The sequence below is a fragment of the Alligator mississippiensis genome, chromosome 1 (genome assembly GCF_030867095.1).
Source record: "Alligator mississippiensis isolate rAllMis1 chromosome 1, rAllMis1, whole genome shotgun sequence".
Classification (NCBI taxonomy): domain Eukaryota; kingdom Metazoa; phylum Chordata; order Crocodylia; family Alligatoridae; genus Alligator; species Alligator mississippiensis.
Genome location: NC_081824.1, coordinates 50,088,814 through 50,105,353, shown reverse-complemented (window position 1 = coordinate 50,105,353; position 16,540 = coordinate 50,088,814). Strand labels below are relative to the sequence as shown.

The 16,540-nt window shown below is 44.2% G+C and overlaps 1 protein-coding gene across 4 annotated transcripts in view; it reads left to right on the top strand.

The window, feature by feature from the left end:
* BMP5 (bone morphogenetic protein 5) overlaps nt 1-16,540 on the top strand; it is a 109,999-nt gene extending 93,459 nt beyond the window's left edge. For all 4 annotated transcript variants that reach the window (XR_009463323.1, XR_009463324.1, XM_019497007.2 and 1 more), the window contains one exon: nt 1-16,540. This exon is cut by the window's left edge. The gene's annotated coding sequence lies outside the window, so the exon portion shown is untranslated.

Sequence of the window (16,540 nt, the reverse complement as noted above, 5' to 3'; positions counted from 1 at the left end):
AACCTTGTCATAGAAAGCAATCAAGTTGGTCAGGCATGAATTGTCTCTGGTGAATCTATGCCGACTGTTCCTAATCACTTTTTCTACCCCAAGTGCTCTGAAATGGATTCCTTGAGGATCTGCTCCATGATTTTTTCCAGGGACTAAGGTGAGGCTGACTGGTCTGTAGTTCTCTGGATCCTCCTTCTTCCCTTTCCTAAATATGGGCACTATGTTTGCCCTTTTCCATCCATTTCCAATCATGTCCAGCTTCATACTGGAGCTCTGAGCAATCATATGGCTTTTTTACATAAAGTGCAACTTCTCCTCCTCTTCTCCCCTGCCTGTCCTTCCTGAACAGTTTGTACTCATCCATGACAGTGCTCCAGTCATGCGAGCTATCCCACCAAGTCGCTGTTATTCCAATCACATCATAGTGCCATGACTGTGCAAGGACTTCCAATTATTCCTGCTTGTTTCCCAAGCTATGTGCATTTGTGTACAGGCACCTGAGGTAACTAGTTGATTACCCTGATTTTTCAAGAAGTGTGCCCCCCTGTTGTCCCCTCCTGTTTGCTCTTCCTCCAGGTCTTCCACTTTTCCACTTACGTCAGGGCTTTAGTCTCCATCCCCCAGTGAACTGAGTTTAAAGCCCTCCTCACTAGGTTAGCAAGCCCATCTGCAAAGATGCTCCTCCCTCTCTTCATCAGGTGGATTCTATCTCTTCACAGAAATCCTTCTTCTTGGAAGAACATCTCATGGTTAAAGAAGCCAAATTTCTCCTGCACAGCCAGGTATTGATCTGTAGGATGCTCCTGCTCGAGCCCTTTCCCTTGACTGGAAGGATAGATGAGAACACAACCTGAGCCTCAGGCTCCCTCACCCTTGCACCCAGAGCCTTGTGGTCACTCTTGTTATGCTCATCGTCTTCCCTGGCAGTATCATTGGTGCCCATATGGATGAGCAGCATGGGGTAGTACTCAGAAGGCCAGATAAGTCTTAATAGTCCCTCTGTGACATCTTGGATCCAAGCTCTTGGAAAACCTCCCAAGACAACAGGTCAGGTCAGTGGATGGACACTTTCATCCCCTACAGAAGGGAGTCTCCAATCACCACCACCCATTGCTTCTTCTTGGTGGCAGTTATCTTGATCCTTTCCACTCTGGTGAGGCCTGGCCTGTCTTCCTCCACCAATGGAATGTGCTCCTCCCTTTCTGCTGCTAGGGCTGCATATCTGTTCTCCAGATGAATGATTGCAGGTAAACATGAAGATCAATGCTTGCTGCCAGAAGTTATAAGCGTCCAGCTTCCACCCTCTTGGGTGTCCATGTCCTCTCTCTTCTCTAGCACTATATCTGGCATTTCTTCCTCCATAGTCCCAGAGGTCTCCTCCAGCATTGAATCAATGAATGCCTCATGACACAGGATGCTTCAGAGCCTCGCCACCTTCTCCTGTATTTCTCTTGCCTGTTCCTGGAGAAACACCGCCAAGAGGCACCACTCACACTTCAAGCACTCCCTGACCTGGCCATCACTGGAAGGAACCCACAACCCACAGTTCCCACAGTGCCAAACCTGGATTTGGATGGAAACTTCAATGGTAAGCAGTCCTGCCTGGACAGAAGCCTCACAGTTGCAAGCAGTGGCTCTGGCATTGTTATGTTTTCCAGCCATTTCCTGGGTCTCTTAATCTGCCTTCTCTCTCTTACTGATAAGGTAAAGGTACATTTTTATACTGCATTTTTAAAGAAGAAATTCACAGATTCACACAGATGGGTGGTCTGATGGATTAGCTTTTACTAGCTAATACCATTTAGCCACATGTCCCTGTTTGCAGCCAATCCCATCTAAGAAGGTATTCACTTTGGAGGATACAGAAACCCTTAGCAGACATTTAAGAACATCTGCTCAATATAACTAGTTACCAATACATAGTTTCATTATGCACCTTTATTCATCATCTCAGTTGCGTTTCCCTTGATTCTGGATCTAGCCTTTTGGTTTGTTTTCTACTGAACGCTGTTCATTGCCTGACATGGTGTGCTACGCCTACCACTTGTAGAAACTTCTGGCATGTATGTAACTACTTCAACTAGTACAGATATTATAAAGAGAAAAACTGTTTCTTTTCTGAAAAATGGGTTTGTCTTCCATGGAAATTCTAGCTGAGTACACACATCTTATATCATACTGCAGTTGGTTTTAGATGAACCAGTGGAAGTTTATTCATAGCAATGGTTGAATATTAGGAGCCATTTTTAAAGGACAGTAAGCACAATAAATTTTTACATGTCATTATGTGGTTCATAATCACATTTTCGAAAAGTATTTAGAGACTTAGGGCTAGATCACAAATGATTTAAGTGCCTCCCAACTGCCACCAAAGTACCTTGTTCCAAATTTGCGTCTTTAAACTACTTAACTCCTGCCTAACCTTAGAGATATGTAAAGTCTCCAGGTTTTATAGTTGTAACAATAAACTTATTCTGCTAATAGGTTGAGAAGTGCCCATATGTCATGGGTATTGAGCAACTACCAACACAGCTCATGTATAAGCCCTGTTAGGATCTGCAAACTAAGCATTCCTCCATTCAGTTTACTTATGGAACTCAAAACAGAGGGTGTTCTCAGAGCCAGCAAGGTAAGATCTCACACAAAAGGTAGGAGGAGGGCCTGGTGCTGCCTCCCCACTTTGCCAATAGCCAGAGGCAGATCCAGAATGGGTGCAGTGGCATGAGTACCTCCACTGCTGCTTTCAGCTGATGCTGCAGGAACAGCTACCAGGCATTTTTTTAAGTCCCTGAATTGGATGAGAATTCCTCCTCCCTCTCTTCCCCTCTGTGCTTAGCGGCATGATCCCTTCTCTCCCTTCCCCTGCCCGTAGCTGTTGCTGTCACTCATGGCCCCAGGGATGGGACACAGGAGGCTCCAGAGCCACTCCTATGCACTCCAATTGGGTTCTGTGGGGAGCCTGGCTCAGTTGGTGAGAGCAGCAGGCAGTTTCTCATCTTTAGTCCCCTGCTCGGTGTTCCCAGGGAGCAGGCACAGTAGAAAGGATACCAATCTCCTGCCACCTCTACTGCCACTGCCACTTTCAACTGCCACTGTCAGTGCCTCAGCCTGACTCCACATACAGTCCAGCTGGAGCAGGGAAGGAGTAGCTTGGGAGCCTCCCTCCTCACCACTGCCCCTGGGTCAATTAGTGACAGCAGAAACAGGGGCAGTGGCTAGTGGGAGAGTGGGAAAATCATACTGTTGCTGAGTGTGGAGGTGAAGGAAGGGGGAGGGTGGAAACTGGGAGCAGGGGTGTAGATACTCCTGTGGTTCTGGTTGCTGCTCCCACACCCCCTTTTCAAAATCCTGGATCCACCCATAACAATAGCCCAGTGGTTAGAGTACTGTCATAAGATATGGGAGTTTCATAAATTTTATAGATACTAGGGCTGGAAGGGACCTTGGAAGATCATTGAGTCCAGGCCCTTGCCCCAGGGGCAGGAAGTCAGCAGGGATCATAGGTTACCAGCAAGATAAACATCCAGATATCTTTTGAAGGCGTTCAAAGTAGGTGCTTGAGCCACCTCTGGCAGCAGTCTATTCCAGACCTTGGGGGCTTGGACAGTAAAGAAGTTCTTCCTTATGTCCAGCCTGAAACAGTCATGGAGGAGTTTGTGACCATTCGACCTTGTCATCCCTTGGGGTGCTCTGGTGAACTTGGTAAGCACCCCTGATAAACTTACAGGTGGCAACCAGATCATCCCTGAGCCTGCGCTTTTCCAGGCTGAAGAGTCCCATGGCTCTCAGCCTCTCTTTATAAAGTCTGTTTTTATGACCTCTGATCATGTGCATGGCTCTCCTCTGCACCCTCTCAAGCTTCTCCACATCCTTTTTGAATTGTGGAGCCCAAAACTGGACACAGTACTCCAGCTGCGGCCTCACCAAGGCCGAGTACAATGGGAGAATGATGTCCTGGGATTTGCTTGAGAAGCATCTGTGGATGCAAGCAAGCATTCTGTTTGCTTTACTAGCAGCAGTATCACATTGAAGGCTCATGTTCATCTTGTGGTCAATCATGACCCCCAAGTCCCTTTCATCTGTAGTGCTAGCTAGAGTAGTACTGCTGAGCCTATAAAGATGCTGCAGGTTTTTCCTCCCAAGGTGGAGAACCTTGCATTTTTTGGTGTTAAACACCATCAGGTTCTTGTCCGCCCATTTCCTGAGCGTGTCAAGGTCAGCCTGGATCACCCGCCTGTCCTCAGATGTGGGTGCTTTATCCCAGAGTTTGGTGTCATCAGCGAACTTGGGCAGTCCACTCCTGATACCAAAGTCCACATCTTTAATGAAGATGTCAAATAGTAAGGACAGCACCTTGGTCACAGGGCACCATGAGGATTGACTTCCGTCAACCACCATCCTCTGAGTCCTACCACGGAGGCAATTCCCCAGCTAGTGGATCGTGCTGAGGCCAAGGCCAGAGTTAGCCAGTTTTGCTAAGAAGTGATCATGGGATACCAGATCAAAGGCTTTTTTAAAGTCAGAATATACAACATCAATCTCTTCTCCCTTGTCTCGCTGATAGGTAACCTGGTCGTAAAAGGAAATAAGATTGGTCAAGCAAGACCTACCCACAACAAACCCATGCTGGCTATCCCTCAGGATGTTGCCATCAGCTAGTCTGTTAAGAATTGACTCTATGGATCAGAGAAAAAAACATAAGCATGTGTGTGTTTGTGTGTTTGCAAGTGGTGGTGAAGAGAAAGAGGTTCCCTAGTTGTTATAGAATTCATGTGGTTATAAAAAAAAATGAGAACATCATGTAGAGATGTAGTACTGTACGTAAAATGTATGACATGTTCCTCCTTCTCTGCTGAGCCCTAGTGAGGCCACAGATGGATTATTGTATACAACTTAAGGCACTTTACTTCAAGAAAGATGAGAAACAATTGGAGTGAATCCAGAAGAAAGCAACAGCTATGATCAAAGGTCTAGAAAACATGACCTATAAAGAAAGATTGAAAAAGTAGATTTGTTTAGTCTAGAGGAGGAAAAAAACTTAAGGGAGATGTGATAACAGTCTTCAAATATGTAAAAGGTTTCTGTAAAGAGGAGGTAATAAATTGTTTTCCGTGTTTCCTATGGATAAGACAAAAGTAATGGGTTTAAACTGCTGCAAGGAAAATTCAGGTTACTCACTAGGAAAAAAGAAAACCTTTCTAACTGTAAAGATAGTTACACACTGGGATAGATTACCTGGGGAGCAGTAGAGTCTACAACCTGTAGAGTCTTAAAAAGAAGTTAGACAAACATCTGTCAGGAATGGTCTAGGTATAAGTGAGTATTCTAACCACTGGGGTATTAGGTAAAAGGGGGCTGCCAGCTACTCTGTTGCTACTTCCTGCTGTCATTACCATGCTTTGTATGAAATGTCTGACTTAAATCAATTTCAGGAAGGTTTCCATGGCTGTCAATCCCAACAGGGGGAAATTAAAATTAAGATACTTAGTGCTAGATCCAAGTTACCCACGGAGAGGACTCTCCCTTCCAGTCTCTGCTCCCAGGACTCTTTATGCATTTTACATTAGACAGTTATTGGATAAGAAACAGAAATACACAGGCAGCAGTGCCCATAACCCAGGATTCTCTCCTTTGAGAGAAATTCTCTTTTTTATTTGGCTATAGTCACACTCTCTGCTTGCTGTTCTTCTGGTCCTGTGGATCTTGCACTCTTGGTTGAAGAGAGAGTAGAACCTTCTAGTTTAGTGGTTCCCAACCTTTTCTTGCCATGACCCACTGCTGGGAGCAGAGTACGGCAGTGGGGGCGGGGGAGTTCCCAGCATGCAGTGAGGATCATCCTTTGTGTGCAGCACCGCCAGCATTGCTCTCGCGACCCTCATTTGGGTCATGACCAGAGGTTGGGAACTGCTGTTCTAGTTAGAGCATACTTCTGGGAAACTGAAGATTTGGAAAAAATGTAAGATATCTAACATTTGTTGTCATAAGGTACTAGTAAGGCCTCATACTTATATAATTCTTACTAGTGTAACTCTGAATATTATTATCCATATGAAATTATCCTTATTTGAAATCTGTCAGTTTTTTTATCTAGTGGCAATGATTTCCACAGGTTAGTTATGAAAAAGTATACCTTTTATCAGTTCTAGCTTTTTTACCTTTTCATTGCATGCCCTCTTGTTTTTTGTATTTTAAAGAGGTAAAAAGGAATTCCTTGTTCACCTTATTTATACTATTAAGTAATTTATATACTTTTATACTGTTCCTTCTCCACAGAAAGTAACAGAATCCAATCAACCGCAAGAGAAGGCTGAGAGGTGACCTTGTGGTTGCCTATAAATTCATCATGGGGGCGCAGAAGGGAATTGGTGAGGCTCTACTCACCAAGGCACCCCTGGGGATCACAAGAAATTATGGCCATAAGCTAGCAGATAGCAGATTTAGACTGGATATTAGGAGGAACTTCTTCACAGTTCGAGTGGCCAAGGTCTGGAACGGGCTCCCAAGGGAGGTGGTGCTCTCCCCTACCCTGGGGGTCTTCAAGAGGAGGTTAGATGGGCATCTGAACCCAGCACTCTTTCCTGCCTATGCAGGGGGTCGGACTCGATGATCTTTTGAGGTCCCTTCCAACCCTAACATCAATGAATCTATGAATTTCTTTGATTCTGTCTTCTAAAAAATCTTCAAGAAAATGAACAAATATTGTATTTCTCAGTGACAAATAAAGCAAAGGGACCAAAATACAATTTTCCATAAATAGGATAATAAAGCAACATTTTGGAGGTAAAATGTAACAAAAAAGTGCTTATTCTCTTGAAAGACAGATGACAAAAATCCTTTCCTCAGTTAATAACTGCTAGAATATTATGTAATTAATAACTGTAAAATACCAGGGTTTTTTAGTTGTCTACACAAATTGTATTTTTCCCCTTAGTACATTTCTGTAATTACAGCCATTTGCTTAAATACTTCAGAGTTCTTAAAAAATTGTATAAAGGTATTCCACTATATGTTTCCAAAAGTTGCACATTTCTGTCTTAGACTACATCATCTCTTGCTGCAGATGAAGATAATAACATTAACCTTGGGAGTTCATTTTCTACTTGTGCAACTAGTTCAGTTTGCACAGCTGGAAGACTTCTTTTTTTGTCTTCAGACTCTTTCCAGCTCTGATTTGTTATTGTTTGAAATTCTGAGGATGTTTTACACACATTTACAGTGTACAACATTTGGACACTGATAAACGAATGACAAGTATGATATAAAGACTAGTAGAAGACTCTTTACGGTCTGTTCAGGGAGAAATGCACATCTGTCTCCAGCTGTGAAGCTATTTAGGATTGAAATGACTAGTATTGGGTTGGGAAGAGATGGTAATTATTTTTGTCGTTGATGTGAAGATCAAAGGTTATTCTCAGGAAGTAAGGACAGAGAATTTACTATTTAGAAGGAAAGATTTATACAGGACATAATTTGCTACATGGTTTACACATTAACCTGGTGCTAATGCATGTAGGTGACAGGGGAAATATAAACAGTCTTGATATAAGATTAATTATAATTGGTGAAAAGAAAATTAATCTACTGGTCTCAAATCTCATACGAGTTAGCAGAATCTCCCACAGACACTACATGCTAATATCATGCTTTGAAAAGAAGCTGCTCAATAGTAGACTTTTTGCTTACAACACAAATCATTTGTTCCTCTTGTCCTTTTCTTTTAATAATGAAACTACTACATTCAGTGATGGACTAATATTGCTCACAGATTTCCTCGTATAAAAATGTATCCTGAGGGTTTGTTGTATTTATAGACTCAAGTTAAAAAATACAGTAGTAGCAGTTTATTAATGACTTTTCATAATTGAATGTACCATGACCTCATGGTCAGTAGATGAGATGTAATGTTTACTTCTCCACGGTTTCCTGATGCCAGGCCAGAATTCCATAAAGCAATTTTCTCATGTTTCCAGTTCCTTAGTTAGGCATACAAATAAAACTAATTTTCTCCTCTAAAAGATCCTTCAGTGTAAAATACAAACACACAAGTTGTGTGATCAGAGAAGAAGAAACTAAATAAACCAGGTGGTAAGAAATGGTGATGTATCTGTGAGCATGCCACTTTAACTGAGATACTATTGTGATGTGAAAACCCTCTATTTTTTCAATAATGTTGACAAACACATAATAACTCTTCTGTTTTAAAAACCTACTTAAGTATATATTTGTAGGTGCTGTAAATAAATAGGATCTTATTTCTCTTGATAGGGCCCTATGCTGCTCTCATTTACTCTAGTTTAAATCTGGAATACATGTGAGGTTTGAATAAAGTCCTAAGCAAGCAGAAGATGTAAGAAGACTGTTGTTCCTAGTTTACATGCCTCTATATTATTTTGGGGGCAGGAAGGAAGAAGAAGTAGGGAAGGGGTCGCAAAAGAAGAAAGGGTCTAGAAAAGTCAGTAAATGCAGCTCATTTGAAGACATATATTATAGTTACTTGTTTCTATGCAAAGAGTACAAGTGTGCATTTAGGTGAGTTCTAAGTGACTATCTGAAGCTTGAGGAACAATATAAAGTGCTGCTGGTTGCTAGCTCCCTACCAGCCTGATTTTGTTTTCATTTTCATACTTTAAAAATAATGCATGTAGGGACCTGGGGTGTATCCTTCTTAGATAGTTATGTATTATTGAATTATTATGTTGGACTTTTCTGGGTGCTCAAAGAAAGTGGGATATGGATAGATTGCTCAGATATATCCTAAATTTCCCTTTCACAAGGGAAGGTCAATAAGATAGTTGTGGACAGGTAGCAATTGGGGCAGCAGCCCTGAATACCACCTTTCTGGGAGGTGGAGTGGGGAAGGACATAAAAAAGCCACCTCTCTAGTTGCTACTCAGGGTGTGTTCCCATGAATGTACACGTGTGGTTTGCAGCTCCTCAGATGTGTCTGTAGCACTGTAAACTGTATGCCCTGCACATGCAGGCATTCTCTGGACTACTGATTTGCAGCGTAGTGGGTTTTTTGACCCCAGGAGATCCCAGTGTCAAAAAAAACGGTGCCAGAAAAAAGTGGTGCACTTGGTGGCAGCGTGTGCCTCCCAAAACCAGAGCGCGGTCAGCCAGAGCCATGCTCCAGTTGTCAGTCAGGCTCTGTGAGACCAATTTGCTAGCCTAGATAAGGCTGCTGGGGACAGCCCAAGTGCTGGCCCCAGCCTCCCCTACTCTACCCAGGGTAACTTTCTGCATGCCAAAGCACACATGCAGAGGCATTCCCTGGGGACAGCCAGCAGAGGCACAAATATACCAATGCTGCCCCATGTGGACCTGCTTCCTGAAGCACAGCTCTTTTGTGTTACACCTCTGAGGAAGGGAGTTCTACACATAGAGGTTTCAACCGTGAGTGTAGACCTATGGTGCATAAGCCAGCCTCTGGTGGCTTTATCCCATACAGAGCACAATAAGGTTAGCAACATTCATGGATCTACCACCCCAGAATTTTGTGCATCTAGAATTGTGTGGTAACCATAATACCTCTAACTTTTCAATTTCCTTCTTTCTCCTCTCACTACATGATTATTAATGTGCTTTTGCCTGCTGCACATTAAATTTAGTACCTTTAATGTGAGGCTGCCATAATGTGCAGTAGTGAAAGTAGCGATGCTAAATGCTCAGTGGCCTAATTTTACTGCGCATAAGTGTTTTTGCCATGATGCTCAAATGCAGCTTAAAATAGGCTACTGTGCATTAAAGTGCACATGTAGACATGCCCACTGTCTCTCAAGAGGAGGAAACATCCTTTATTCTTTGGCATTAAGAAAACAATAGCAAGGGGTACAATTCTCCAAGATTTGAAGGAAGAAAACTGTGTATGGTTATGGAACTGAGAGAAGGAGCACTAGCTCAGGGCCACTTTAAGATTGGAGACATTGTCTAATTTTTAGTTTTTGGCATGTGCTGAGTAGGAAGAGCAGGTATGAACATTATACCTCTTGGCAGTGGTTCTGCACTCAGAACAGTGGCTTGTAGACATGGATTGTATCACCATCACTGACATTTAAAAGACTTTAAGTATATAGTATTAACCATAATTTGTAACTGAAAAAGAGGGGTGAATTTTATGCAGTGTATAGTAGTAGAGAGATTATGGATTAGGATTGGTCCATTCTTATGACAGTTAACAGGAAACATACTCATGGTGTCATCTGTTGTGCATGTAAAAATGTGTTCTATGTGCTTCCTATATCTGCCTATCACAATCATATCTGCATGATTTCAGGTGGTCTGGTAAGCCTATTTTAGCAACATAATAAGCACTACAAAAGTAGGTAGAAAGAAGCTATTGTATCAGTTAGATAGAAAATAAATACAGGTCTTAAACTGCTGGTAGCACTTGACATCTCCTCCCCTCACCCCTCTCTGTGAACCGTTCAAAATGCAATGCTAAAACTTTATTGCACTTTGAACTTTCAACATTTTTTCAAAGTAATAATATTTAAAGTTATTCTTGCCACGTCTTATATTTTTGATTCACTTTCATCTGAGTTGGATTTTATTTTTTTAGCAAAAAGCCCAATGTCCTCAAATAAAAAAATAAGTTTGTATAAAAAAATATGGATAACAAAATGGTTTGAAATTATAAAAGTTATGTTACACATTACCTGATTTTTTTTGAAGTTTTGGCTCAGCAAATCTTTTATAACTACTATTTTTTGTAAAGTATATTGGAAGAAATTTTGTCACTTTTGTGAAGCTCTAATCTTTAGTTTTCATCCAGGTTGCACAGCAGGCACCATGCAAAACCTATCAAACACAAGATAGGCAATTCCCATGTAAGACATGTTTTCCAGCCGGAATCTCTGCTGTATACCATAGGAAAAATCATACATGTTGTGGAAGAAGTTCAAAAAACAATCTACAACTGTGTTAGTCTCTTAATAAAGACTCATAATGTTAGTTGGCAAAGTTCAGTACATACTAGCAATAGATTAAAACTTCATGGCATCTTTTTGCAAGCCTTTACAGCCTGAAAGCACGGCTTCTGGAACAACTTCAGACAGTAAGGGATATTAGAGCATAGCAAAACTTGGAAGTATTTTATATTTTTATGCCTAGTTTATAGTTTTTGCTTACTTGTACAGCAATTTTTAAGGATCCTACAGATACACGTGTGTTCCTTTATGTCACTAGGGAAAACTGTCAGCCACCACTCATTTAAATAATACTGGCTTTTAAAAAGGAAATGTGTAATAGCAAGTGCAGCATTCAATTCAACTTATATATAAAAAAGCAAAACAAAAAGAAATGAAATCAAACAAAAAGAGTTTTCTTTCCTCCAAGCCATGCAAAGACTTGTGAGCATTAAAACTGTAGCTCTACATAGAATTTTTTTCTAAACAACTGTCAGAGAGCTGTTAATGAAAACTGCCATTAGTCAGGAATGTTTATGGTCATCAGCCTTCAGGCTAGGTTTGTCAAAGGGATAATACATGGTTACCTAAAAAAAGAGAAAAGAAACACTTTACAACTAAATAGCATTTTTATACTTAATTTATCTACTTTGAAAATGTAAACTGGCCATTGCAATCTTTCAAGGCTTAAAAAAGCTGTCACATATATAGCATGCCTGTGTGCTAAACCTGTAGGGGTGTATTCTGATTCTGTATAAAATACTATGTAATGTTTGGCATTCCTAGCTGTGCCAACCAGAAAGCCACTGATGTTAGCTCCAGAGAAAGGCCTGGAATACCAAATGATTTCATGGCAGCAAATGTAAAAGTGACACAAGGAAACATTATTTTCATACAGCAGGTAATTGGGCTATGGAAATTGTTGATGAAAGGCTGAGCTTCACAGGATATAAAAGAGGATCAGAGATTTTTAGGAGTAATAGGAACATCCAATGCATAATAGTAAAGATTAAAAAAATAGCCAGTAATTTTAAACAGAAACCACACAGAGGCCAAGTACAGACATTTTTATTGATATAACTGCTCAGAAATCAGTCAAAACCTGTAACAGTATAGAAGTTCAGTGCTTTTAGACTGGTTTGAAAATGGTGGATTCTGGTGTAAGATTGACCTGGATCGATGTAGTATCTGACTTAAGCAATTTAGGTTAGATGGGTATATTGAATATCTGTACCAGAACCTCTCCCAACTCGTTAGGTCACAGTACCCCAGCATCCCAGGCTCCCTGCTAACCTCCCCCTTGAAGGGAGGATGTCAGTGGTATCTGGGTGGTGGGGGAAGGGGAGTGGAGGCCCCTGTCATGTGGCCCCCCAGCTGTGCTGGTTTGGGTCTGGGGGGACTGGGGCCAGGGCCATGCCTGTGTGGCAGGGGCCTCTGCTCCCTTCCCCTCTTGCTACTCAGCTTGCCTTACAGCCACACAGCTCCTAGCCCTGTGTCCTGCCTGCTCCTGTCAGGCAGGCTGGGGAGCAGGGGGAGGAGAGTGGAAGCCTCTGCTGTGTTGGGCCTCCCCAGCTGTGCTGGCTCAGGTCTGGTCTTTCCCTTCCCTGTCTGCTACTTAGCCTGCATGGCAGGCAGGCAGGACATGGGGCTGGGAGACACATAGCTGTCAGCTGGACCTACAGAGGCCCCCAGCATGTAGACAGCCCCTAGTCCCACCAGACGTGAGCCAGCACAGCTGTGGGGGGACAGGCCTGTGCAGCAGGGGCTTCTGTTTCCCCTCACTGACCAACTCGGGCACAGTTACATGGTTCTCAGCCCTGCATCATGCCTGTCCCTGTGACACAGAGCACTGAGGTGCCCTGTTCCCAAAGAGGGGGAAAACTGCTAGGGAGAAAGCCCTAGCAGGGAATAAGGAGCCCAGCTGTGGGTTGCCAGGGCAACCAGGGAAGGTCAGCTGACCAGAAGGGGCGGGGCCTGGCTCCCTTATAAACCCTAGGGGCTGGGGCTAAAGGTAGTTCCCTGCCAGCTGCCAAAGAGGAAGGAGCTCTCTGCCCTGGGGGAGAGGGGCAACCTGATGCAGGGGATGCATCTGAGAGTTAAAGGGTCACTGGTAGGACTGAATGTTGTTTGGGCTGGTTGGCTTCTGTTTTTGTTATAGCCGAAGGGCTTGTGTTTACGTTGTTGTTTGTGACTGGTGGTTTGGGAGAGGCTATTAGGGGTTGGAGGAGGCCTCATAGGGAGCTCACAGAGGAGTGTGAGGACCCCAGTGCCAGTGAGGCAGCAGCGTTGGGGGTGCATAGACCCCAGCCCTAGAGAAGGGCAGTTGAGAATCCCCAGAGAGGGGGCATTTACTGAGAGACCCCAGTGAGGGTCTGGTGAGCCCTAGAGAGGGGGCGGCCTTATTGAGAAGTCCAGTGTGGGCATGTTGAGCCCAGAGAGGGTGGCTTGACAGAGAAGGCCCTGAAAGAGGGTGGCCTGACAGAGAAGGCCCAGAGGGGGGCAGCAGTATTGAGAAGCGCCCTGAGAGGTGTCAAAAGCCCCAGAGAAGGGGGCAGTTACTGAGAAGCCCCAGTGCAGGCGTAGTGAGCCCCGGAGAGGGGGCGGCACTACCGGGGAGCCCCAGAGAGGGGGTAGTTGCCAAGAAGCCCCAGAGGAGGGGGCATTATTGGGGGAGCCCCAGAGAGGGGGCAGCATAACTGAGGAGGCTCAGAGAGGACAAAAAGGGCGTAATTAGGAACAACTATTCCATTGGCGAGGTGTGGACTGTGGTGTAGGGGAGGAAACGGTGCCGCAGATAGCGCCCCCTGGCAGCGGGGCAGTACAAGGGCAGCCTCCTGCTAATTAACACCAATTAATTAATTAACAACAAGGTGTGGCAGGCTAGTAGGTGGGCGGTTGCCCCCAGGAACAGGTGTGCGGGCCACATTTGGGTTGGCCCAGATTGTGTACCTGTCACACCCTGTTAGGCAGGTTAGGTGAGGTGGGGAGTGAGGCTTACACCATGCTGACTGGCCCTCACCCCCCCCTCCCCCAGATCCATCCTCCTGGCTGCCACTGACAGCTAGCCACTGGTGGAGTGGGGCTGAGGAAAGGGTCCCTACCAGGCAACCAGAGGTGGCTGGCTACTTGGCTGAGCTCTGCATTTTCCAGCAGCCTGCTGGGAGGTGTGCGAGAATGCCCTAACCTGCTGGCCTCAGCCAGTGCAGGTAGTCTGCGTGCCCCACCACTGAAGGGTGAATGTGTGCTCTGTTTGATCCCAACCTAACCTAGGTCACTTGGAGTAAAGCACAACATTTAGATCACTTTTTCCTTGGGTTTTTTGAATGTCTGTACCTGGCCAGAAGCTATCACACTTCTATTAAAGAGAAAATAGGGAGAATCTTTTGCCATATAATGCCTTATTACCTGGCCTCTGGGAAATGATGCAATGATCTAACCAGGTTTATATTGAAGCAGGAGGAATGCAGCTGCAGGGAACTCCACCATACCTTTCTCATACTGGGGTCTCCCCAGTCTGGGGAAGATATGGAGGAAGCTTAGGGTGGCCATCATAGAGGACATTCCAGTTTTCTGCAACTCTGTCCTCTGCCCTCCATTGATTTGAAACCTGATGCCTTTATGTCCTTTATTTTTTCTTGAAGAGAAAAATAGAGGACATAAAGGCATCGGGTTTTGAATCAATAGAGGACAACCAGACTGTCCTCTATGATGGCCACCCTAGGGAAGTTGCAGGAGGAGTCTAGCAGAATCAGCTGGACACCTCTCAATCATAGAGCAGTCAAGAATACCGGTATTCATTCTAGCAAGAGAATCTCTCACAGGGGAGATCTTCCAGATCTTCTTCACAAGAAACTGAGTGCCTGTATGCTGACAATTTCTACCAGGAGAGTGGTGATTCTCCCAGTAGAAACGTAGGCCATGTCCAGATAAGCGCAGATGTTTAATTCCTGGGGAGAAGTAGCAGTGGTGCACCTTCCACCGCAGCTACTTGTCCCCAGGGAACACCCATGCCATGCGTACTCTGGTGCATGGCAAGTTACCTTGGGAGTGGTAGGGGAGGCTGAGGCCAGTACTGTGCTGGCCCCAGCAGCCTTACCTGGGGTTCTGGGGGTCTCATGGGGCTGCACAAGTGGCAATCCTGCCTGGCAGAGCCTGGATGGCAGCCACAACACAACTTCAGGTGGCCCAGCTCTGCTTTTCAGTGGCATGCACTGCCTGTGTGTGCACAGTGCCACTTTTCTTTTCCCCATGGGTTTTTTGACAGCTGGATATCCTTTCTCTAGCATTATAGATTTTTTTTTCCTGTGAGTTTTTTGGACTCCTGCATATCCAGGGGTAAAAAAGCAGTGCAGTGCATGCATGGGCAGTGCACCTTTGCAGTGCAGAGAACACCTGACTGTGTGGTATGTGGGGCTGCAGAAGAGTTTGCAGTACCACATACTACATGGCTATGCTCATCTGGATGCACCCATAATGTCTGTATGTGGCCTACGTATCTGCTACACTAAGTTGGAGTGATCAGGGTCTTCTTACATATAGGCTAAGTGCAGGTAGTCAAAAAGCCTGAAGCTGAATCGATTCAATCTTCTCAGGTTAGTCAAAACTGAGTAGATTGAATGCATAAGTAGGTGAACAGACATTCACTTTTGATTCCATACATGCAGCCACATGCTTGTAGTGGCCCAGGCTAGTAGCCAGAAGCACTAGACAATGACTTCCTGCTTAGCTGGTGCAGAAAACGTGGACAAAAGCTAGCCCACCCTTCCCATAAGAAGGGTTTTGCAGGATAGGTACAAAACATCCTGGGATGTTGGAGGACTGGAATCCTGAGATGCTGGAGGGAATCTGTGACAAAAGTTCAATAAGCTAATTTAACCTAAATCAGTTAAATCTGATAATACATCCATCCAGGTTTATTTTAAACCAATTTCAGCCATTTTGAAAGCAGTTTATATGCAATGAACTTCTGTTGTGTTTACAGATTTGAACCAATTTGCAGCCATTTGTACTAGTTTATGTGTAATTTCTTTCCCTAGCCATATTGGGTTTTCATACCCTCCTCCAATCTTTCTCTGTAAATTAACATCTATAAATGCATCCACACATGCAAGCGTGTGTGCTTTCAGCAGCTCCAGTAGAAGCAGTGGAAATTTGAACTAGGGCTTTTTGCCTCAGCACACGTGCCTGGACATGCACTTCAGTGTGGGACAAATTGTGCCACTTGGGGCAAAATATCCATGCCTAGCTCGTTCCAGATCTGTAGCCAGGGGGAGCTAGAGCCTGGGGCCAGCACCTGTGCTGGCCCCAGCAGTATAAAAACCTGCCCTAGCAAGCAGCTCAGAGCTACTCTTTCTCAGGAGCTTCTGGGGCCCAGCCAATTGGTATTTGGGGACATTAGCCCCTTGTGTCAGCTGGACTACTGGACAGCATCCCAAATCCATTTTTTAAAATACCCCAAAATCCATGTTCTTCCACAATTAGAACAAAAGACCACTACACTCTCTCTCTCTCTCTCTCTCTCTCTCTGTATATGGTGTGTGTGAGATATCAGTTGGGCAATACTTTATTGATATATTTACAATTTTAAATCAATTTGGAAGCCTACCATTGTCTCCACCATAATAATAAAATAAATTCTAAATATC